The 25,422-nt window shown below is 45.1% G+C and overlaps 1 long non-coding RNA gene and 1 other non-coding gene across 24 annotated transcripts in view; one reads left to right on the top strand and one right to left on the bottom strand.

The window, feature by feature from the left end:
• The window catches only part of LOC129635544 (uncharacterized), a 228,412-nt gene extending 210,402 nt beyond the window's left edge, over positions 1-18,010 (bottom strand). For 5 of the 23 annotated variants that reach the window (XR_008706344.1, XR_008706353.1, XR_008706341.1 and 2 more), the window contains exon 1: positions 17,756-17,999. This is a non-coding gene — a long non-coding RNA (uncharacterized LOC129635544). Of the gene's footprint in view, positions 1-13,493; positions 13,599-17,755 lie in introns of all 23 variants that reach the window. The other 18 variants (XR_008706342.1, XR_008706337.1, XR_008706352.1 and 15 more) reach the window with 11 other exon arrangements.
• On the top strand, positions 1,912-2,016 carry LOC129635657 (U6 spliceosomal RNA). The gene has a single exon (XR_008706414.1). It is a non-coding gene; the product is annotated as a U6 spliceosomal RNA (small nuclear RNA).
• Positions 18,011-25,422: the final 7,412 nt, after the last annotated feature.

Here is a 25,422-nt window from a genome sequence, read left to right as displayed (position 1 = left end):
TCACTGCAGGAAAGATCCTGAGTGACGCAACGTAGATCCCACATGCTGGGATTAAGACCTGATACAGCCAAATCACGGAAAAAGGAAGAGAGTTCCAGAAAAACATCTACTTCTGCTTTATTGACTATGCCAAAGCCTTTGACTGTATGGATCACAATAAACTGTGGAAAATTCTGGAAGAGATGGGAATACCAGACCACCTGACCTACCTCTTGAGAAACCTATACGCAGGTCAGGAAGCAACAGTTAGAACTGGACATGGAACAACAGACTTGTTCCAAATAGGAAAAGGAGTACATCAAGGCTGTATATTGTCACCCTGCTTATTTAACTTCTATGCAGAGTACATCATGAGAAACGCTGGACTGGAAGAAGCACAAGCTGGAATCAAGATTGCCAGGAGAAATATCAATAACCTCAGATATGCAGATGACACCACCCTTATGGCAGAAAGTGAAGAGGAACTCAAAAGCCTCTTGATGAAAGTGAAAGAGGAGAGTGAAAAAGTTGGCTTAAAGCTCAACATTCAGAAAACGAAGATCATGGCATCTGGTCCCATCACTTCATGAGAAATAGATGGGGAAACAGTGGAAACAGTGTCAGACTTTATTTTTCTGGGCTCCAAAATCATTGCAGATGGTGACTGCAGCCATGAAATTAAAAGACACTTACTCCTTGGAAGGAAAGTTATGACCAACCTAGATAGCATGTTCAAAAGCAGAGACATTACTTTGCCAACAAAGGTCTGTCTAGTCAAGGCTATGGTTTTTCCAGTGGTCATGTATGGATGTAGAGTTGGACTGTGAAGAAAGCTGAGCACTGAAGAATTGATGCTTTTGAACTGTGGTGTTGGAGAAGACTCTTGAGAGTCTCTTGGACTGCAAGGAAATCCAACCAGTCCATCCTAAAGGAGATCAGTCCTGGGTGTTCTTTGGAAGGAATGATGCCAAAGATGAAACTCCAATACTTTGACCACCTCATGTGAAGAGTTGACTCATTGGAAAAGACTCTTATGCTGGGAGTGATTGGGGGCAGGAGGAGAAGGGGACGACAGAGGATGAGATAGCTGGATGGCATCACCGACTCGATGGACATGAGTTTGGGTGAGCTCCAGGAGTTGGTGATAGACAGGGAGGCCTGGCATGCTGCAATTCATGGGGTCGCAAAGAGTCAGACACGACTGAGCGACTGAACTGACTGACTGAACTGACAGCCAAATAAATAAATATCTTTTAAAAACTACTAGAAGTGTTGTCAGATGAAGTTGAGGAAACCTCAGTAAGCAGAGCAAACATATAGAAAAGGGAAGATCCCCTGGAGAAGGAAATGGCAACCCAGTCCAGTATTCTTACCTGGAGAATTCCATGGACAGAGGAGCCTGGTGGGCTGCAGTCTATGGGGTCACAAAGAGTTGGACACAACTGAGTGACTAACACTTTCAATTTCAAGAAGTTCAACTCCAAACAGCAGGCACTCTAGGAGAAAACCTGTTTCCACACTGTTTCCATACTGAAAGACTCACAAAGTTCTCAGTGCAAGAGATAAAAATAGACCCACACTGAAACCCATCATTTTTTAAATTTCAGAACTGGGGACAAAGAGAGGATGCTAAAGTTCCTGAGCAGTAAACACACACACACACACACACACACACACACACACACATGTACACACAGTACCAAAATCAGAAGAGTCCTGAACTTCCCAACAGCATCAGTAGAAGCTAGAATTCAATAAGCAATGCTGTTGGATTGTAAGGGAAATTATTTCCAACCAAGAATTTCATATCCAAACTTTTCATTAAATGTGAAAGTCCTATAAAGACATTTTCAGATATAGAACACTCACAGTAAAATTTCTATCATTTCTCAGAAAGCTACAGGGGGATGTGTGCCACAAAAACAAGAGCGTGTGCTTGCTTCAACAGCACATATACTAAAACTGGAGCAATGCAGAGAAGATTAGCATGGTCCCTGCCAGGATGACATACAAATTTATGAAGCATTCCATATATTTTATGCAATGGAATGTTACTCGGCTTTAAAAAAAAAAAAAGAATGCATTTGAGTGAGTCCTAATGAGATGGATGAACCTAAAGCAAAGTAAATCAGAAAGAGAAAGACGAATACAGTATATTAACACAGGTGTGTGGAATCTAGAAAGATGGTACTGATGAACCTATCTGCAGGGCAGCAATGGAGTCGCAGGCATAAAAGAACAGGCTTGCGGACACAGTGTGGGAGGGAGAGGACAGGATGAATCCAGAGAGTAGGACAGACACATATATATTCCCACGTGTGAAACAGACAGCCAGTGGGCATCTGCTCTGTGACACAGGGAGTTCAACCCAGGGCTCCGTGACAACCTAGAGGGTAGGGAAGGTGGGAGGTGAGAGGGAGGTTCAAGAGGGAGGGGACATACGTATACCTGTGGCTGATTCCTGTTGCTGTATGGCAGAAACCAGAACAATACTGTAAAGCAACGATCTCCCAATAAAATTTTTTAAAAAAGAGAGAGAGAGTATCCCAAGAAAGAGGAAGAGGTAAAAACCCACAAATGCAGGAAAGAAGAGAAGAAAACCCCCAGAGTGATGGTGAAGGGAGACCTTGGACGACACCTGCCCTGGACAGCAACCAGTTCAGTTTGGAGCAGGACAAAAACTGGAAGATATTTCTTTTAAAAGAAAAGTAATCGAATGGCTAATGTGACTGGGGAGGGCTTTAAGCTAAACTGGCGATAAATACGGAGAAAACTATGCATGGCTAATGAGAGTGTCACATGCATGCATGCTCAGTCATGTCTGACTTTTTGCAACTGCTTACACTGTAGCCCACCAGGCTCCTCTGTCCATGGGATTCTCCAGGAAAGAGTACTGGAGTGGGTTGCCATTTCCTTCTCCAGGGGATCTTCCCCACCCAGGGATCAAGCCCACGTCTCCCATGTCTCCTGCATTGCAGGTGGATTCTTCACCACTGAGCCATCAAGAGTTTTTCTAATGAGAAGGGTACACAGCTATAGAATTTAGGAGATCAAACTAGTGAAATTAAACAATGCTCATATTTTATGACCCAACATTTCCACTTTGGGGGACATATCCCAGAGTAGTTCTCACTGGGGAGCATAGGTACAGTGTTGCTTATTGCAAAAAATCTGAAACCACTTGGGTAGCCACCAACTGAGAAATAGATTATTGAAAATTGAAAGTGAAAGTCGCTCAATCATGACTGACTCTTTGAGACCCCATGGATTATACAGCCCATGGAATTCTCCAGGCCAGAATACTGGAGTTGGTATCCTTTCCCTTCTCCAGGGGATCTTCTCAACCCAGGGATCGAACCCAGGTCTCCTGCATTGCAGGAAGATTTTTAACCAGCTGAGCCACAAGGGAAGACCAGATCATTGAAAGGTGTAGGTATATATGATAGAATATTATGTGGCAAATATTATTAATACTATGTTAATTTCTAGTTAATGAAATTGAATAGATACATACAGCAATATGAAAAGACCTCAAAAACTGAAGTTGAATGAAAAATTTAAAGAGAACAAGATCAACTGCACAATACCACTAATAAAAATACTTTGAAATACAACAAACATGGATATGTGCATATAAACAGACATATGGGAAGTGGAATGGAATAATATATACAGAAGATAAATACACGAAAATGGAAATATATGGGAGGTAGGGGAATTGGATTGGAAATGAGAGATAATATATTTAAAAATGTAAAAGACAGCAGGCACAGACCAGCAATGATATAATAAATGGAGGAGAATGATCAATTCAATTTTGTGCACACAAGATACAATCACATCAGCAAAGGTGCATACATCTACTTCACAAATATATCTCATCCAGTGCCATCCTCTCTACTCACTGCTCCAGCCACTTATGCCAATTTTCTATTCCTTGAACACCCATGCTCATTACCACTCCAAAGCCTTTTTGGACTTCTGGTTTCATCTTCCTATATTTTCCGCCCCTGGCTCTTTGTATGGTCAACCCTTTTTCACCTTTCAAGTCTCATTCAGCATTTCACATCTCAGAGAGGGCATCCTTTGCCCTTCAATGCAAACTCGCCCCCTCAACCCTGTTATTCCCTATCCAAAACAGCCTCTTTATTCCTTTAATATCAACTAGCAAAATGAAGTTTTCTTGTTTGCTTATTGCTTGCACTTCTCTGAGCGTATTTATAATGTAAGTTTCATGAGGGCAGAGATCTTGTCTACCCAATTACTTCTATAACCCTTGGAGCTAGAATAGTGCCTGGCAAGTCATCCGTGCTCCATCATTTATTGGGAAAATTAAAAGGTCAATAAAGATGAGATCAGGAACTGAGAGGCCATGGTGTTGGGTGAGTCATCAATATGGATGCTAAAGACACTAAGAATGAGGACGGTGTTCAGAGGAGGAATAACAGGGTCAGTCAGGTACTGAATTCTCCCAAGATGAGGGAGAAAGATGATGCATAGGAAGAAAGAAGAGCACTATTGGATGGCATGAGTTTCAGAGGAGCAGATTTTTGTGGGAAGAGTACAAAGGCCTGTTCCAGTGCAGTGATGAGAAGCAAGGAGGACAATTTCTTCACCTCCTGACCTTCAGGTTGGTAAGATGCAGGAGAAGAAACAGTCCCCATCTGAGACAACGCAGGGAGAACCAAGTTTCAATCAGAGAAAAGAAGTCAAGCAGGAAAAGCCAGAGATGATAAGGATGAGGTTCCTGGTAACAATAGCAGATGCAGGTTATACTAGAGCAGTGGCATATGCATTTGGAACAGTGTATTTCCAAGGGTGCATTTGGAAATGTCTAGAGACCTTTTTGGTTGTCATAACTGAGGGGTATTACCAGCATCTAGTGAGTAGAGGCCAGGGCTGCTGCCAAACATGGACAGAACTGTCCTTCATAACAAAGAGTTACCCAACCCAAAAGGTCAACAGTGTCAGAAACCCTGGGCTCAGACACCCAGGAACAGAGGATGAATGGAACCAGAGGGGATGAACGTCCAGTTGAGAGAATGCCAGGACACTCAGGCATTTAGCGGTCACTGAAGCAAACCAGTGGGTGGCATGATGAGTCCTGATAGCTTCTGGCATGGGAATGCAAAACCACATCTGTTGCTGAAGTTGAATCTGCTTATCTAATGCGATGGCAGCTCCCCAAGGAATCCGCACGTAGCCTGATGGAGATTCCAGGCAGCAGCTTCCCGAGACCAGCTCAGTGTAACCGAATGCATGGGTGATGTCTCAAGAACATTCGCCCTGACCCAGCGCCCAGGATGCTCAAGCTCTGAAAGTTTGTGTTGTCTTCTGAGGAACTCAGAAATCCTTGGAAAACGTTAACAGGCAAGATGCCTTGGGCCCTCTGATTTGCCATGTCGTCTACTGGAACTTTCTTCTAAAGAAAGTTCTTTTCACAAAATGGCAAGATGGGAAGGTCATAGCAAGCTCCATTTTAAAGTGACTTTTCTTAAAGGTGCATATCAGTTAAATCAGGAACCAAATAAGGAAGAGTGAAACAATGTGTAGGGAACCCTTCAGATATCAGGTGTTTGCTCAGATATTTAATAGTACTATAAGAAAGGGATTTGGAAACCTTAATAGCTGAGCAACACGAGGCCAAGCCTGAGTTTTGTAGATTACACAACCAGCACAAATTTGTAGCTAGGATTCTAACTCAGGCCGGTGTGGCATTAAAGCTTGTGGGATTTCTACTCTGCTACGCAGGTCCCAGCAGAATCATGCCTTCCATATGCAGGCACGTTAGAAACACTGGATGGATGGATGGGTGGATAAAGAGATTGATGATGGGCAAAGCACCTATATGGTTCGTTCACTTTTTTCCCTCCTACCTCATTTCCTAGTTGTGGTTTTTTGTTTACTTTGTTCTGTTTTGGCTTTTCTTTTTAAAAAAAAAAAAAAACATGATCCATTTCTTGATTACCCATGGTAATAGAAGAGATAGATAATAGAAATAATCAAAAACAGAAGACAATCCCAAAATAATTTCTATTTAGTCTGAGGATTCTGTTCATGCCCTTTCAAACAGCAGATCTACCAACCTAATTATATTTTATCTTGGCAAATATTAAAATTATTTTTCATTCCTTAAACACACACCAACCAGTGGTGAGTAAGGTAAAGTGAGACACAGCTGGATGGCAGAAAAAAGGGACATAAAACTTCAGAGCAGAAACTCTACAAGCTTTATTACCTTCAAGAGAGTGATGAGGAATTTATTTATAACCCCAGAATGAGCCCTGTAAATGTAATAGGAAATAATGAGTCATTTCTCTCTGGATATTTTTCTGTAGCATCATCTGTAAAAAAATATCATTCAGAATCTCTTCAGAGAGATTTTGACTTGCCGGATTCCTTCAAGGGGGTCTACCTTTGGGTGAGTACGTGGAATTATGAAAGAAGCCAAGTTGGTCCTCCTGACCTCTGGGCATCGAGTCAGTCCCCCTCCGGTAATACTGTCCACTTTCTCTCCCATCGAACTGTAAGTCAGAAGCCTCCCTGCTTTTCTAATCGATGAGCCAGCAGAAGGTACTTAGATCCTGGAGACAAAGGCCGGAAGAGCTTCCTCTTTGTGGACAAGTGCTCAAGGGCCATGCAGAGGCGCTGCCAGTGAGGTGCGGCATGGAACGGAGATGTTGGAACACAGATAAATAAGCACGGAGTGCAGAGGACGGGTGGTTGTCTGGGAAAATGGTGAGGCTCTCCCTCTAGAGAAAGGCTGAAGAGCATCATCTGGATTCTGAAAGCTGTTGTACAGTCCAGCCGGCAGTGTGGTCATTGCTCCATTTGCCTACACTGCCCCAGGGAACTCTCCCCGCTCCTTTCCCACACCTGTGCTGAGGATACTGACAGTTCAACATCACATCACCGCCACGAGGCCGTGCACCTATGGCTTGTCCCCCGAACCAGGGAGGGAGAACAGGAACTGGCCCCATTTGGGGCTGCTCAGGTCCAGGCCCAGGGCTTGAGTGTGGACGTCACCCTTTTCTTCCCCTGTAACACCTGCCCAGCCCCAGAGCCTGACCATGGGATGGGTTCAGGGAAGATTTGCTGGATGTCTGGCACAAATCTGGGTCTTGGCCTGGCAGAGCTCATCTCAGTTTGGGGGTTGTTCGAACGCGTGGCACAGCGAGAATGAGCCAGCCAGACCCAGTGCAAGTAAGAGACAACTCTCTCCCCCTGCTCCCTGGACATGACATGGTCTGAGACGCCAGCTCACTTGCCCTCCAACTCATGGGCGAGGTGGAGACTTGCCAAGACCAAGCAGGTAACGATGAACACTCCAGTAGAGCAAGGCTTCTGGGGTCCAAAGAGGCCATCCTGAGGGGACTTCAAGGAGGCAAAAAGACAAGAGAGAGCATGCCAGAGGAGGTTCTGTCTGAATGGCATATATACTACTCCTTATCACATTCTTGTTCTGTTGATCAGATTTACCTTCAGGTTGAACATGATCAGGATGCATGCCACTGTTGGGGCCACTCCCGCCTGCCTTCCAGACCTCTAGGGGTAGTAACTGCCTCTCGCCAAGCCCCCCACCTCTAAGTGGTGTTGATGGGGTAACAGCAGCCTCTGTCACTCAGCCAAGATGAGATGCTCCAGTGAAGAAAAGATGATGGACAAAGATGTGGCCCCAACCTACCCTGGGGATGGAGCCAGGAAGTGGGACCCGGCACCGCCTCCCCTGTTTTTGCACCTGGGTGGCAAGTTCCCCTGTGTCACTAAATCGTTCATTTCCTCAAGATGGAAGATGGGTACACAACCCCTCTACCCTGCTGTTTTGTTGGCTTCCTTCTTTTTTTAAGGTTACCTCTTCTTTGGACTTCCCTGGTGGTCCCGTGGCTAGGACTCTGTGTTCCCAATGCAAGGGGCCTGGGTTTGATCCCTGGTCAGGGAACTAGATCCCACATGCAGCAACTAAGAGCCAGTGCAACCAAATAAATGATCATTTTTTAAGTTTACCTCTTCACTTGGCCCCTAAGCTTGCCCTTTGCACACAGCCCAACCTCACCAAACAGCAGAGCACCACCCAGGTATCACTGCATGATAACAGAAGGATGGTGAGAGCCCCGAGTGTGACTCTGTGGGCAGCCGTGCATGGGGCAGGCGTGGGAGCCCAAAGAACCTGGAGTCCAGAGTCAGAAAACCTGCCTCCAAGTCTCCCCTTGACTGACTGCATGACCCTGGAAAACCCCTGTCCCCACTTCTTAGGCCTCGTTCCCTTATTTATAAACTGCAGATAATAATACCCATGAGCAGATGACATCCTGCATGCATCTGAAAGGCTGGGCTAAATTACAAAACCAATAAATAATGTATGAGGTCAGTTGCAAATGGCACCTCTGAGACAGAATGTTTCCTGTGCCAGCTGCAAAGAGAGAAACAAATTAGCTTCATTTGTATCCATGGTCTTAATTCAGAACACAAACAATCACATCAACAAAAAGAAGTATCTGAAGGTGGGTGCTGCAGGCACTCCACTTGGGATCCAGAAAATAGAGGTTCAGAGAGATGACAGCTGACAGCCCAGATCCCAGGACCGGGCGACCCTGGCCCTAACAGCTCACCAACCTGGTGGCTGCTCAAGTATTAGTCTGATGCCGTTAAACACTGGGATCCATCGTGGTCCATTGTCAGCAGGGAAACATGATGAATTGATTACTACATCGTTTCCTCTTGGAGAAGGGGCTAGTTGGGTGTTCAGTCTTCTTCAGTTTCACTCTGGAGGTTCATTATAAGGCATGAATAAGACCCCAAGCGAGGGACCTCCCTGGTGGTCCAGTGACTAAGACTCCATGCTCCCAATGAAGGGGGCCCAGGTTCAATTCCTAGTTGGGGAATTGGACCCCACATGCTACAACAAAGCGCCTGCATGCCACAACTAAAGATCCCACGTGCTGCAACTAAGACCCAGTATAATCAAATAAACACACAAACTAAAAAAAATAAAAATAAAAAGACCCTAAGAGGAAGTACTTGATCTACTCCTCAGTGCTGGGTACTGCATGGACACCCTCAAATGCTAAGCATCACAGGGCCCATATAAGGGCAGGCTTTTCCAACAGCCAGGACATCTGAGTCCGACTGCCTTGTTCCTACAGGAGCCCAAACACCTCAATGAATCCTGACCATGGAGAACTACAAAAAGGACTGGGGAGTCAAGGTCTGCTGGGCGCAGGAAGAGCCATCTTTCTGTGCCAAGACCCTGCTTGCCCACACCTCCTTAACCCATTCCGCCACAAATACACCACCAGTCTATCTCCAGTTCAGCTAATCACGTGCCTGCTAGCTTCAATCTAATTCTTCTTTAAAAAGAGGAAGTCTGATTAAAAACCCTGCGAACAATTAGCTGCCAATTCCCCCTTCCAATTTCTGCACTAATATTCCTCTTGAACTCGTGGCAGTCTCTCCTATAACTCCATAATCTCTGATCCTGGGTTCTGGTGTTCTAATTTCCTGAATATCCTTTGGAAGTTCTCTGTAGTAATGAAATCTGCTTGCCACATGAGAACAATTTATAAAACCCCATCTCCTCTCTTGGATCCAGAACCTAAAATTCAGAGCTCTCCTGAATAATTAAATATAAGTCAGCTTTATCTAACCACATGGTGATGTATTTATTATTTAGAGTGGATCAGGAGTAGGACCAGAGTTTGGACAAAAGCAACCACGGTGTGACCCAGATCTAGCCTCACCCATTCACTCATTCAGCTGTCACTCAGAACCTCCCAGGCTCCTATGTCACAGAGCCTTCACTGACCTCTAAGCACAGAGAAATGAGGAATTTGAAACCTGTCTCAAGGCTTAGCAGCCTGGCAATCAGGATCAAATCCCGCCTCTGCTACTTGCTAGTTACCTAACCCTTCTGTGCCTCTAGTGACTAAGTTTCTGAGCCTCAAAATCTTCGAAGATGAAAACATTGTCAACTCAAAAGAATCTTTTGTGAGGATCATATGAGAAAGGTCTTAGCAGAATGCCTGTTGAACAGTACAGATTTCATAAATGTGAACCATAAATACCACGTCTGCTGCTTCTGACAGGGCCCCCAGTGATCTTCATCTCATAGACTTCATGACTTTGTGTAACCCTCTCTCTACTGGGATATGCTGACCCTAGCAACTTGCTTCTAAGCCAAAAGAAACAGCAAAAGGTGACAGGATTAGATAACAAAAGACTGTGACCTCCAGGCTGTTGGTATTCTCTCTCTCTTGCTCTTATGCTCTCTTGGATGAGAGGCACCCTTGGCAATGAATGGAAAGTGATCTCAGGCCAACAGCCACCAAAGAGCCAAGCCCAAGAGGAAAGGAATCCTGCCAACAAGCAAGTGAATGAGCTTGGATGCAGATCCTGATCCAGCTGAACCTTGAGAGGATTATAGTTCCAGCCATACCTTGACTGCAGCCTTGTGAGAGGAGAAACCCAGCTGAGCCACAATCAGATTCCAGACCCACAGAAGCCATGGACCAACACTTAAAGCTTTGGGGTAACTTATTACTCAGCAAGACATAACGAATACACTTCTGTTCCTCAAGTTTGTCGTGTACTTGAGGGACATGGAGGAAACTGTACAACAAGGAGCAGGAGGAGGGATGTGGAAAAGGAGGTAGGTTTGCAGCTAGATCATCAGGCGCTGAGAATCCCATACTATTAAGGGATTCTCATGGGGACAATGGGAAGGCATCAAATGTTCTCTATGAAAACCAAGGACTCAAATTTCTCTTCAAATATAAGACAAATTGGAATCATAAAGAAAATATCTTTCAAGAGAAAGAGCCAGAATAATGTCTTGAACTGGTATATTACCCAGGATATATATTTGGAAAATTTCCAGAGAACTGAAATCTCTTATTTTTAGCCCCTTCTGCTGCTAGGCAAATCAGTTTGGGATTTATATCACCAAGTTTAATGGCGAAGAAAAGAAACGAAAGTGAAGTTACTGAAATAAACAATTTCATTAACTTCAAAATCAGTGAGTTCAGAATCAATTAAATTTGTAATACCCTTATTTAGGACACAAGTAGTGATTTAATAACAGTGAAAATTAGTTTTTTAGGAATACAAAGGGAGCGAGACTTCTACAAATAACTTTTGACACTGCAGTTTCCTAAATCAATAAAGATACATAATTTTTCACTTCACATCTTCTTTTAAAATCCTGAATCAACTTCACAAACAACTGCCCTTGGACCAGTCCCGTAAATCAGTTTGAAAGTGACCCAGTTTTTTCACATGAGCCATAGTATGCATGTATCTAGGTCTTGTTGTTATAAGACAAAGGGACTGATATTGCTACTAAGTTGCCTCAGTCGTGTCCGACTCTGTGCGACCCCATAGACAGCAGCCCACCAGGCTTCTCCGTCCATGGGATTCTCCAGGCAAGAACACTGGAGTGGGTTGCCATTTCCTTCTCCAATGCATGAAAGTGAAAAGTGAAAGTGAAGTCGCTCAGTCATGTCCCACTCTTAGCAACCCCATGGACTGCAGCCCACCAGGCTCCTCCGTCCATGGGATTTTCCAGGCAAGAGTACTGGAGTGGGGTGCCATTGCCTTCTCCAAAATAATAATAATAATAAACAAAAGGGAAATACCTCTGAGGTATTTACAGAAAGAGGCTTGAAGGAGCTTAAGGGATGACGAATTTGATTTGGAAGAATTATTGCTAACTTTGTATCCACAAAACAAACAGTAGACCTTACTATTGATAGAGTTGGTAACAGGGAATTCCCTGGCTGTCCAGTGATTAAGACTTGGTGCTTTCACCTGAGGGTCCAGGTTCCATCCCTAGTTGGGGAACTGATACCCCACAAGCTGACAGAGTGACCAAAAAAAAAGTAAAGAAAGAGTTGGTAACACTTATCTCCTAGAAATTCACAGTCATTGTCTTGACTCGTTTTTATTGAGCACCTACTTTGTGACAGACACTACGCTGGACCTCACCTCAGACAACTCCCTCTTGATGCTGGCATTGGAAATCTCTGGAACTGTGATTTGGTTTTTCTTTGTCTCCTTGAAAGCATAATTAGACCTTGTAGGAGAAGAAACTCAATTAAAAGTGACCAATCTGAGCTTAACCATTAATTTGATAAACTGTTGCTCATTCTGTCTCTCTGGGGCTCATGAAAAAAATGAAATTGTTTTATATATATATATATATATATATATATTCGTGTGTGTGTGTGTGTGTGTGCATGCTAAGTCACTTCAGTCATGTCTGACTCTTTGCGACCCTATGGACCATAGCCAACCAGGGTCCTCTGTCAATGAGATTCTCTAGGCATATACATATATATATATATATATACATACATATATATACATATATATATATATATATATACATATCCCCTTGAATGTCCAAATTTGGCTCATTCTCAAACTACAGATTCCCTGATAGAAAAGGAGCCTGTATCTCACCATCCTGACAGCCCCACTTCACTAAATGAGACTCAGGACCTCAGGACCACGCTAAGTGTGTTCTATCACCGAAGTCTGGCACTGCCCAAGTAATCCCACAGGATTTTTACTCAGGATAGCTGCTGACGGAGGGAACATTTGGAAGTGGAGGACCTAGAGCCAGAAAAGCAGCCACATCCTTTTATTCTAGAGATGAGTCAAGTGTGGTCCAGAGAGGCTCTCTGACCTGCACCAGCTCACAAAGGGCATCTACCTTCTGACTGGACCATCACCTCAGCAATAGAGCCGGTCTCAAGCTAAAGCATCTCTCTAGATATTGTCACATCTGGTGATTCTGGTTCTTATCCCTCCAAAACACAGAAATGTCCCAGAACCAGGGGATGCCAAGGCTCCTCAATCAACTTCTTCTCCTCACATTTCACAGAAATGAACATCGAGGCCACAGGATTCAAGTGCTGGGATGTTGAGCAACAGATCGAAAGCTAGAACTCAGGTCGGCATTCAGTCCCAGCCTTCTTCTGCACCTGCTCACTCCATACTCACCTATGGAGTGTCCCCTGCATGCCTAGTGCTGTGACCAGATTCAAAGACCCCAAGCTGAAGCCTGTCATTCTGAATAGCTGTGGTCAGGCAGAACCGAACCTGAGCAAGGCTGGCTCTGCGACAAGTCCCAGTGAACAGAGAAAATGATGACAGATCAAAAAAAGTAAAACCGATTCCTTAAATAGCCCAGACAATTCCTTCCAAGAGTTGAGTACCCCTTGCTCCGGTTTACATCTTTCTCCTTTCCCTATTTTTCACAGCAGCAGGTCAAACCTCATCTTTGCAGATTCCGCCAATGGGTGGAGAGTGATGTTAGCTGATGAGCTGGAATTAGTTAAACTGACTCCTTGGGTGTGTAATGCACTTTACTAAATCAGAGATAATGAATTCCATAGAGAGCACACAAGGGGAAGGAAAACATAAGCACACAGTCTAAATACACTTCATTTCAAGGGGAGCCAAGGGACTGTCACAGAAAGTTCATCCTTCGAAAGGGCCTGCTCTTCACAGCTTACCTGACTGACAGCAGTCTCTCCTGGCCATCTTCCCTACTCAAATCTTCTGTGTCCTTTCAAACACCTTTTGGCTTTTGCCTCGCAAGTGTGAGCATCAGCTTCAGGCTGTGTGAGAAGAGAACTTTCTTACACTGGGGAGCAAGGCCTCGGTTACTGAGAAGTCATTTTCCCTAGCATTTCCTGGAGTTGTTTCCCCAGGGTGGGGACTGTGTCCGCCTCAGAAATTACTGAAGAGGGAAAGAATGCTGACTGACCTCAGGAGGAACCCTTGAACTACAGATACAGTGGCTCTAATGTGTCTGCCAGTCCCTTGACACCACTCCCTTAAGGAAAAAAAGCTAATTCTCCTCCACATGAAAGCAGGTCATACCTGGGGATTCATGGCATGGGGAGAAAGTGGTGCTGTGTGACAGCTGAGTTCTTGTTGTTGTTTAGTCACTCAGTAGAATCCAACTCTTTTGCATGTCCATGGACTGTAGCCAGGCTCCTCTGTCCAAGGGATTCTCCCGGCAAGAATACTGGAGTGGGTTGCCATGCCTTCCTCCAGGGGATCTTCCTGATCCAGGGATTGAACGCATCTCCTGCATTGCAGGCAGATTCTCTACCACTGAACCACCAGGGAAGCCCCTGATTTCTGAGGGGAGGCAGTAAAAAGGATAACTTTCACCTGGCTCTTGCTATCTTGGCTTGCTTGCTCTGGGAGAATCCAGCCACCATGCCACAAAGACCCTGTGTAAGGCCCTCCCAGGGAGAAAGTGGCCTCCCCGCAACAGCTGGCGTCAACCTGCCGGCCGTGTGATGCATCATCTTGGATAGGGGCTCCTCCAGCCAAGGTCAAGACTTTTGGGGACACCAGGTAACATCCTGACAGCTTCATAAGACCCCTGATCCACAACTACCCAGTCTGGCCACTCCTCCATTCCTGACCCAAAGAAATCATGAAAGACAAGAAAGATTTATTGTTGTGTCAAGCCACAACGTTTGAGGAGAATATGTTACACAGTACTAGCTAATGAATACAGTAGTTGACCCGGACTCACTCTCACCTTGGGAAGATCCCATGCCTGAGAGGAGTAGAGAATGAGAAGAGGTTGGGTGGAGAATACGAGAACAAAAAGGAGGGCAGGGAAGAGAAAGGAGGCGGGGATGGAGGGCAAGAGGGAGTCAAGCAGCCCTCTCCTTCTGCTCTGGTTCCTACTTAGCTCTTCCTTTTCTGACTTTCCATCCCTCCCTTTATCTCCCCATTTGGACAGCTGGCTTCTGAAGACAGGTACAGGGCTCCTCTTTCTTCTCTGTGGCTCGCAAAGCCTGGCAGTGTCCTCCAGAAAGGGAATTAAGACTAACGGGTAAAACTGGCCGGCCAAAGATGAGTCAGTATCAGAAAGAACATTCTAAGCGAGTTTGGCAAAGAAGTTGTGGCGGGACATGAGGCTTCAGACAGGGGCTCAGCGGTGGACCCTGTTTTGTGGACAGTGGTTGAAGGGCAGATTCTTAGAGGCGCCAGCAGACTACTACTGTGGCCACCACTTTGATGGCCCCCAAAGAACCACATTAATGTCTTCGGGCAGCCCTCTCCCACATTGCCTCTGAATTTGGCCACATGACTACCTTTGTCCAATGGGGCAAGCATGATGCACATGATAATCTCATAGGGACGTGCCCATGTTTCCCTGCCCTCTAGTGCCTCCACCCAGGACAAGACCCCATCAACTCAGCGCTTCCTTACAAGGAAGTCGCAACTCCAGATCAAGTGATATTTGAGGTTTGTTTGTGAATTAAGAAAATGTAAGCCATTCCCTGATAGTTCAGTTGGTAAAGAATCCGCCTGCAATGAATCCACCTGGTTCAATTCCTGGGTCAGGAAGATCCCCTGGAGAAGGGATAGGCTACCCACTCCAGTATTCTTGGGCTTCCCTTGTGGCTCAGCTGGTAAAGAATCCACCCACAATGTGGGAGACCTGGGTTCAGTCCCTGGGTTGGGAAGATCCCCTGGAGAAGGGAAAGGCTACCCACTCCAGTATTCTGGCCTGGAGAATTCCATGGACTGTATAGTCCATGGGGCTGCAAAAAGTCAGACACGACTGAGCAACTTTCACTTTCATGCCATCCTGGACCCTCTCCCTTTCCAGAAAAAACAATCGTGTCCATCTTCTAAGACCCCAGAATATAAGTAAACAGAACTCTCCTCTCACTCAAGAGATAGAAGATATTTTGTGACATAACAATAAGAGGAAAGGAGGAGAGAGAGATGCAACTAATGACAGACATATTCACAACAATCTGTATTATGAATATATATGTATATTTGTATCTCAGCAAGCCCTGCAGAGTTATAGACAAGCTAATTAAAATGCTTATGCTTTTAGCAATGATACTTATTGAAATCACTTTATCACCATCCAAACTGAGGTTTGTTTTCAGCTATAATGCAATCCTACCTGGAGTATTCTGACCTAAATTATTTACGTGCCTAAAAATAAATTGCCATCCCCCATTACTATCTTTGTGGATATGTCTCAGGAGGTGGAAATTTTTGGTCAGCTCATGCGGCTCTTAAGGCTTTTCTTGCATCTTCTTTGCCTAAGAGAGGGACTGGGCTCTCTATAGAGAGACTATGACTCCATAGGACTCCTATGACGGGCCAAGAGGTTGAAATAAACTGAGAGAAAGGCTAGGCCTGTTTGGATGCTCCTGAATAAAGAAGGACTACTGGTCAGACAGTTGGGATCCAGATGGATACCTGCTCTGTCTGGGTTCAGTCTCCCACCCTTCTAGCTCTGTCAGGAGTGAAGGGGTTGGGTGTGACTACAAAAGATTAGCACAAGAAGGACTTTGTGAGGGGTAATGAAGCTGTTCTGAATCCTAAGTGTGGTGCTAGTCACATGAATCGAGAGGTGTTACAATATTTAGACCCATATTTTGACCCAGACACCCAAAAAAGTCCATTTTATTGTATGCTGAGAAGTCTTTTAATTAAGAGAAAAAGATAAACAATATTTGGTCGGTTCAATAAAAAATCATTCTACCTGCAAATTTCATCTTGAATTGGTCTACCTGCCTCCATCTCTATTACAAGCAGCGTCTCTCTCCGGGACTCTTGCAGCAGCCTCCTCAGTAGCAGTACCTTCTTCCATGCTCGCCCCTCTAGACCATTCTTCCTGTGGCAACTGGAGACTTCATGTCACTTCCAGGCCTGAAGCTTTCAAAGATTTCCCCGTGTGCTTCGGCTTAAACCCAAGACCCTCCCCTGCCTGCAGGGCTTGGCGTGATCTGCTTCCCTCTGCCATTTCATCTTCAGTCCACTGGACTCACTCCACTGCTTTAAATGGCCAGGCCCAGGAACTCTTCTACACTGTTGGTGCGAATGTAAGTCAGCACAACCACCACGGAAAACAGGGTGGGTGCCCCTCAGAAAACTAAAAACAGAACTGTCATATGATCCACCAGTCCTACTCCAGGGATATATCCAGACAAAACTATAATTCAAAAAGGTACATGCACCCCTGTGTTCAGAGCAGCGCTATTCACACCAGGCAAGACATGGGAACAACGTAAAGGTCCATCAACAGAGGAATGGATAAAGAAGATACACACAGACAATGGAATACTACTCAGGCATAAAGAAGAGTGAAAATACGCCATACAGAGCAACATGCACGGACCTAGAGATGATCGTACTAAGACATACAAAACAGAAATAGACCCACAGATGTAGGAAGCAAACTTATGGAAAAGGATATATATATATATATATATATATATATATATATATATATGTCTGTGCTAGTTGCTCAGTCATGTCTGACTCTTTGTGACTCCATGGTCTGTAGCCCACTATGCTTCTCTGTTCATGGAATTCTCCAGGCAAGAATACTGGAGTGGGTTGCCATTCCCTTCCCCATATATGTGTGTGTGTGTGTGTATATATATATATATATATATATCACTTTGTTGTATACCTGGAACCAACACAACATTGTAAATCAACAATATTGAAATACAAATAAATAGAAAATAAAAGATATTTACTATATTAAGTGGGCTTCCCAGGTGGCTCAGTGGGTAAAGAATCCACCTGCAATGCAGGAGATGCAGGTTGGATCTCTGGGTTGGGAAGATCCACTTGCGGAGGGCACAGCAACCCACTCCAGTATTCTTGCCTGGAGAATCCCATGGATAGAGGAGCTTCGTGGGTCACAAAGGGCTGGACATAATTGAAGCAACTGAGCCCGTATGCACTATATTGAGTATTAGGTGCTTACCTTACCAAATCCCAGAAGTGCTGGTGAAACAGAAGATGCAGGCCTACCACAAGACTGCTGAGTTCGCCATGGAAGAGTGACCCAGAGGCCAGGAAGCTGTTCCCCTCAGGGCTCCCGCCACAACGGCCTGAGAGACCCAGAAGCTGAGGACCACACGTGGAACTGCTGGTGCCTCCAGGCATGCGCAGTTTTATGACCTCATTAGCCAGGAGGAAAACGAACTCTGAATCCCTTCCACCTTCTAGTTTTCCACAAGTGCATCTAATCAGCAGAACCTAATTGGTTCTCAGAACCAACTGGTGGCAAGAGTCTTGGGAATGGGGGTGGGAACCTTCCAACATCTACATCTGGCAAGAAAGCAAAGTATCCATTGAGAGAACCAATCCACCCCACCGACCACAGTTTCCACCCCTTCAGCACTCCAAATACACCTGACACATATGTAAGCTTCCAACAGCAACAATGTCCAACACGAGCAGCTATCTCTCATACAAACAGATGCATCTCACCTCGCCCCAGAAGGGAAGAGCCAAAGCCCCGTCCATCACTGAGCCATCTTCAACTATCCTTCAGTTCTGCCAGGTTCCCACCTTGGGTTAAATTGTAACCTGAGGATTAAACTGTGTGGTTCACTACCAGCAAGACATCTTAGGATAGTAAAGGAAAGAAAATGGCTAAAAAGTAAATACATGCAAAACAGAGCAAGCAAGAAAATAGAAGGAGCTGCTATACACCTTGTTTCTGTCACTGGTCATGAGGCCAGGGATGGACTTTTAGCTTTCCTACACCAACTATTCCATATTCCTGTAACTCTTCTCAGGCTCAGTTGGTTTAGCTGGCGAGATTGCTCTACTGCAATATGCATATATATTGCAGGGAAGCCCATATGGGCTTCCCTGGTCGCTCAGATAGTAAAGAATCCACCTGCAATTCAGGAGACATAGGTTCGACCCCTGGGTTAGGACGAACCCCTGGAGAAGGGAACGGCTACCCACTGCGGTATTCTGGCCTGGAGAATTCCATGGACAGAGGAGCCTGGCAGGCTATAGTCCATGGGGTCGCAAAGAGTTGGACATGACTGAGGGACTTTGACACACACACACACACACACACACACACACACACACACACACGGGCTTCCCAGGTGGCTCATTGGTAAAGAATCCACCTGCCAATGCAGGAGATGGGTTTCAGTCCCTGGGTGGGGAAGATCCCCTGGAGAAGGAAATGGCAACCCACTCCAGTATTCTTGTCTGGGAAATCCCATGGACAGAGGAGCCTGGTGAGCTACAGTCCAAGGGGTCACAAAGAGTCTGACAGGACTGAGTAACTGAGCACACACAAACACACACACATACACACATGTATATATAGACACACATGCATACATATACACAGAATACTGTGTGTGTGCATGTGTGTGTGTGTGTGTATAAATTTATATGTGTAGATGGGTAGACTTAATCCATAGGGTCACAAAGAGTCAGACACAACTTAGCAACCAAACAACAACAATAGATTCATACATTTTCCCCTTTCTATGGCGCGTACACATTTCAGTGTATTGATTAACCTCTGGACCACAGTATCCCAAGGCCCCAGAGGAGACTCATGTTTACAGACACTCTTCCTGACACATGACTGTGTCCCCTGGACAAAACAGGTCAATCGCCCAGCCAGGCCATCTGCCGCATCACCAAAAGACTGAGGACAGGACAGAACAAACCCACCTTCTCCAGCCTCAGAATGAGGGGGTGAAGGGAGAAGTCAGGGGAACCCTGGAAACAGCTCCTCTGCCTCAGAGTACTTCCCCTACAACTGTCTTCAATATCTGAAATTCCAGCATGAGGAAACAGTTGCTTTTTCAGTCTTTCTGAACTTTCATAAACTTTCTAACAGTAACAGCTTCTAAAAAGGAGCTGTTTGGGGGACTTTTCTGGTGGTCCAGTGGCTAAGACTCAGCACTTCCAATGCAGGGAGCTGGATTCAATCCCTAGTCGCAGCACTAGATCCCATATGCTTCAACTAAGAGTTCACACTCTACAACTAAAGATCCTGGTGCAGTGAAATAAATAAATAGCTAAAAAAAAAAAAAAAGAAGAAGAAGAAGAAGAAGAAGCTATGTTGCCACAGGATTCTTTTACCCCAAAATTAAAAACTGCAAAATGGGCAGGTCAGAAACTCAGGAATGACTTTGCACTGGTAAATAGAAAAGTAGACGGCAGCTTCATGCCCCTTGGGGCAGAAGCCCACGAGTGGAATAACAGTGAGAGCAGAAGAGAAATCCATCCCTTTATTTCCTTGGAGACAGCAGCACAGAAGCCTGGAATTAAAGGTGACAAGCCCAGATGTCAGATGGCAGATTAGCTTTGTTTGAGGGATCCAAGAAGACTAAGGGATTTACCCAGAGTGACAGTCCACGGGCAGTGGCTGGTACCAAATGCCATCTAGAGCTCCTGCTATCTTGAAAGCAGACTCCAGGGAAAGACCTGCAGCAGGCAGCCTGAACATCAATTACGACCACAGTCATAGGTTATAGAGAGCTGGGTCCTCTGTGAGTCCCTCGTGTTTGAAAAGCTTAGCGTTCAGCCAGAATGTGATCAGAAACTCCAATTCCACTGGCTGAAGACCCTTCTCAAACTAGTCCTAATAACCTTGGAAGTTTATACCGTTATTAAGATTTCGTTTGGCAGTTGTAATTCACTGACATCGCTTAGTATGGGAAAGGTGACAGGCCTTGTCAAGTGACCTATACATCAGAGAGAGAGAATCTGGACAGAACAGCATTGACATATACAGACTACCGTTTGTAAAATAGACAGCTAGTGGGAAGCTGCTGTCTAGCACAGGGAGCTCAGCTCGGTGTTCTGTGATGACCCAGAGGAGTGCGATGGGGAGAGGGCGGGAGGTTCCAGAGGGAGGGCATCTGTGTATATTTACGGCTGATTCACATTGTTGTACAGCAGAAACTAACACAACATTGTAAAACAGTCACACCTGATTTTTAAAAAGGGAAAAATAAGTAAGGAACCTGGACCAACAGCTTAACTTTCTCCCTCGATCCCTTGCCCAGGGGTTCCACTGCCAAGGGAAATGGAGCCTGTTCTAAAAAGGGAAACCTCACAACTCCTACAAAACCTCCTATTTGGTAACCTCAGTTGGCCCAGATTGCAGTCAACTCTGTGCCCTAAGTCAGCCCAATAATTTAATACTTGTAACACCCCCCACACCCCGATTATAATGTGCAGAGAGGGGCTGCCTGATTCTCTACAAGTACCTAGCCACCTCCGCATTTCCATAATTCTGTTTTACTGAAGTATCTCCACCCCAATTCCCTGTGCTCCTCCCCCTTGAAATAGACTCAAGGCTTCTCTCTTCTAGAAATACAAATCTGACCCTTTAAGAAACATAACACAGGAGAGGACCCATACTCACATCCAGTTTACTTCTTACCTTTGACAAAGTTAACAGGAAAAGCAGTCCAAGGCAACAAATTAGGCCACTACTTAATGGCCTGGAATTCCAATTAAGTCAAGGAGCTTTATGAGGCTGCCTGACAGTGGGGAGGAGTGTCTGACCTAATCTCAGAGCCCAGAAAGGCCACCTGAAGAGGGAAAGCAATTGCCCATCAGATTTGCCGTGGGTGGAAGGAAGCCATAAACTACAGGGAGACTGGGCTCGTTAAAATGGTAATGCTCCTGTCTCTACCATGAAAGCACTCCCCGGACACCTCCAGAAATGACATTTGGAATGCATTTGGAACGCTCAAGGAACCGAGCATTTCCTCCCCTCATCCAATCTAACTATTGTCACTTTATGTATTGCTGTGCAACGAGGCCATTAAATTTGGACTCATCACTGCAGAGTGCAGGCTGTGATTCACAGACACCTGCAGGCCAACAGAAGACCTGGAATCTCAGCTCAGATGGCTAGATGGGGACGTCAGGGCCCTGTCAACAGACCTCATCCTCACTAACATCCCGCACTTCATTTGAAATGTCCTGAAACACTAGGCACCTCCAGGAAACCACACTATGTGTATTTAGAGGGGAGGAGACAGGGCGTGAAATCAGGGCCAAGAAGAAACCGCAGGATGAGTCAGTGAACATATACAAGAGAACCTGTAGTATCTAAAGTCATCATATTCCCCCACAGTGACCCATCATCTGATCAGTATTCAAAGTCAGAATCTTGATCGTCATCCTTGCCAGCTAAGTCGCTTCAGTTATGTCCAAGTCTTTGTGACCCCATGGACTGTAGCTCACCAGGCTCCTCTGTCCATGGGATTCTCCAGGCAAGAATACTGGAGTGGATTGTCATGCCCTCTTTCAGGGTATCTTCCTGACCCAGGGATCGAACCCACGTCTCTTATATCTCCTGCACTGGCAGGCACATTCTCTACCACTAGTGCATTTGGAAATCATTCTTGATTTTGCCAAAGTCATCTTTCCTTCATTCATTCTGGTGTTTTCAGATCACCCATCACTCTCCAGGCACTGGGCCAAGGGCTTGAGGTGCATCAGTGAACATGCCCACTGGTTCTGTCCACGGGTTCTGGTGATATCCGCCTTAGCTGGGGGGCTCTAGAATCAGATTCTCAGATAAGGAATTGCAAGCACACGTTTCATTGGGAAGAACTCTTGGGAGATACATCTAAAGGAGGGAAAATGACATGATTGGGCAGAGAGAGAAGCTGGGCATCCAAACAAGTTGAAATGAGGCCTCAGCTGACCCTACACAGGGCTCTGGAGCTCTAATGGCCCTTCAGTGTTGTCCTGAGTTGAAGTCTTTGTATCCCCCATCAGCCATTCCATCAGTGGATGCCTAGGGTGGGGTGTCAGCTGGGGATAACAGTTCCCAAGGTCACTGAGGGTAATTCCTGGAGGGCACAGTGGTAACCATAGACACCGGATATTCCCAACAGCTGTGTCAGCATAATGAGCAGTCATGGGTGAAGCCCCCTCGGTAGCTCCCACCCATCTGTCTACTGCCAACCTGAGCCCAGTCCCTGTTGGCCTTTAGGATGTCTTGTCTCAAACTCCTTGCTCTTCTCTGCCTTCCATCTGGTGACCTTCCAGTCTTGTCCCTAAAAGCATCCTAAATACCTAAATCATCTCTGGAATAACATCTGAGTTCCCGGCTGGAGACCTTGGAGGTCTTCAGACAAGGACTTTAAAATCTTGGTAAGAATATTTTTCCTCTTTTCATTTTAATAATACCTACAATTTTTAATGTCATTACATTCTGGATCATCTGGATTTCCACTTTAAACCCAAGCGCTACCTTGAAATTTTAGTGCCCACATTTGCACTCGTTAACAATCACGTGGGCTCCAGGTAGTAGGAGTTTGATTTCCCCAGGCTAATGAGGGACAGTTCAGAGACAAACAGGGAATAAATGATGCCTCTGGGCCAAATGAAGGTTGAACTACTTCACATACCTGTCCAAATTAAGCTTCCAGAGTGTTTAAGTCGAGAAGGATGGTGAGCTCTGGAGTCATTTCTAACATACAGTACAAGTAGGTCAAGTTCAAAGCTCACGACTGACGCAAGCGCCGTTGTCACATTGAGAGTGGCAATGTTGCTTCCCCAAAACAACTCGACCTGACACACAGAACTCATTTTTTATTTTATTTTCTGTTTAGATTGCAGTTTTACTTGAATACGATTTACAAATTTTCTTTGGTTTCATAGTTGTGTAAGACTTATAAATATGACTCTAAGCCTGGTTTCAGGGTTGTATATATTTAGGCTAAATTACAGTGAAATCATTTGTCAACACTGAGAGATTGTGAGAATTTTTTATCTAAAAGATAAAGTTAGTTCAGTTCAGTTCAGTCGCTCAGTCGTATCCAACTCTTTGTGACCCCATGAATCGCAGCACGCCAGGCCTCCCTGTCCATCACCATCTCCCGGAGTTCACTCAAACTCACGTCCATCAAGTCAGTGATGCTATCCAGCCATCTCATCCTCTGTCATCCCCTTTTCCTCCTGCCCCCAATCACTCCCAGCATCAGAGTCTTTTCCAATGAGTCAACTCTTTGCTTAAGGTGGCCAAAGTACTGGAGTTACAGCTTTAGCATCATTCCTTCCAAAGAACACCCAGGACTGATCTCCTTTAGAATGGACTGGTTGGATCTCCTTGCAGTCCAAGGGACTCTCAAGAGTCTTCTCCAACACCACAGTTCAAAAGCATCAATTCTTCGGCGCTCAGCCTTCTTCACAGTCCACCTCTCACATCCATACATGACCACAGGAAAAACCATAGCCTTGACTAGACGGACCTTTGTTGGCAAAGTAATGCCTCTGCTTTTTAATATGCTGTCTAGGTTGGTCATAACTTTTCTTCCAAGGAGTAAGCATCTTTTAATTTCATGGCTTCAGTCACCATCTGCAGTCATTTTGGAGCCCAGAAAAATAAAGTCTGACACTGTTTCCACTGTTTCCCCATCTATTTCCCATGAAGTGATGGGACCAGATGCCATGATCTTCGTTTTCTGAATGTTGAGCTTTAAGCCAACTTTTTCACTCTCCTCTTTCACTTTCATCAAGAGGCTTTTGAGTTCCTCTTCACTTTCTGCCATAAGGGTGGTGTCATCTGCATATCTGAGATTATTGATATTTCTCCCGGCAATTTGGTTCCAGCTTGTGCTTCTTCCAGCCCAGCATTTCTCATGATGTACTCTGCATATAAGTTAAATAAGCAGGGTGACAATATACAGCCTTGACGTACTCCTTTTCCTATTTGGAACCAGTCTGTTGTTCCATGTCCAGTTCTAACTGTTGCTTCCTGACCTGCATATAGCTTTCTCAAGAGGCAGGTCAGGTGGTCTGGTATTCCCATCTCTTCCAGAATTTTCCACAGTTTATTGTGATCCATACAGTCAAAGGCTTTGGCATAGTCAATAAAGCAGAAATAGATGTTTTTCTGGAACTCTCTTGCTTTTTCGATGATCCAGCGGATGTTGGCAATTTAGGGGTATCATAAATTATTCGGGTGAAAAACATAGATCTATCCCTTGCATGTGGCCTTCATGGTCTGGTCCCACTTTTCCTATCCAACCTCCTCCTCACACTGCTTCCAGACAACAGAAGTTAGGAAACCGTCATGTGAAGTCTAAACTGACTGGTGGGACTTCCCTGGTGGTCCAGTGGCTAAGACTCAGTACTTCCAATTCTGGGGGCCCCGGTTCAACCCCTGCTCAGGGAACTGGATCACACATGCCTCTACTAAGACCCCGTGCAGACAAGTAAATAAATATTTTTTCTGTAAAATTAAACTGACTGGAGCCACTTTTGCCTTCCAGTGGGAAACGGAGCTGCATTTTTGGTAAAGGAAAGAATTAGGCATTTGTTCTGCTCCATCTCATTTACAGAAACTAAGGCTGGAACAAAAATGGAAAGATTAACATTTCAAAACCCCACCTACATCTTTCTGTGCTTCTACTGGGTGAAGATCTGAGCATACAGTCCATTGGGTTGTGCTTAGTAAGTGGGTTTCCATGAGGACAAACAGAAACTCCAAAAGACCACAGACTCTAACAAATAATTCATGATAATAAGTGTATTATCAACATGTAGGAAAACCACACTGATATAACCAGATTCAACATGCACATGCAGAAAGCAACTTTCTTCCTTGCCTCCCTTTGGTGGTTTAATCACTAG

The sequence above is a fragment of the Bubalus kerabau genome, chromosome 20 (assembly GCF_029407905.1).
Source record: "Bubalus kerabau isolate K-KA32 ecotype Philippines breed swamp buffalo chromosome 20, PCC_UOA_SB_1v2, whole genome shotgun sequence".
Lineage (NCBI taxonomy): Eukaryota > Metazoa > Chordata > Mammalia > Artiodactyla > Bovidae > Bubalus > Bubalus kerabau.
This window is presented reverse-complemented; position numbering and strand designations above follow the sequence as displayed.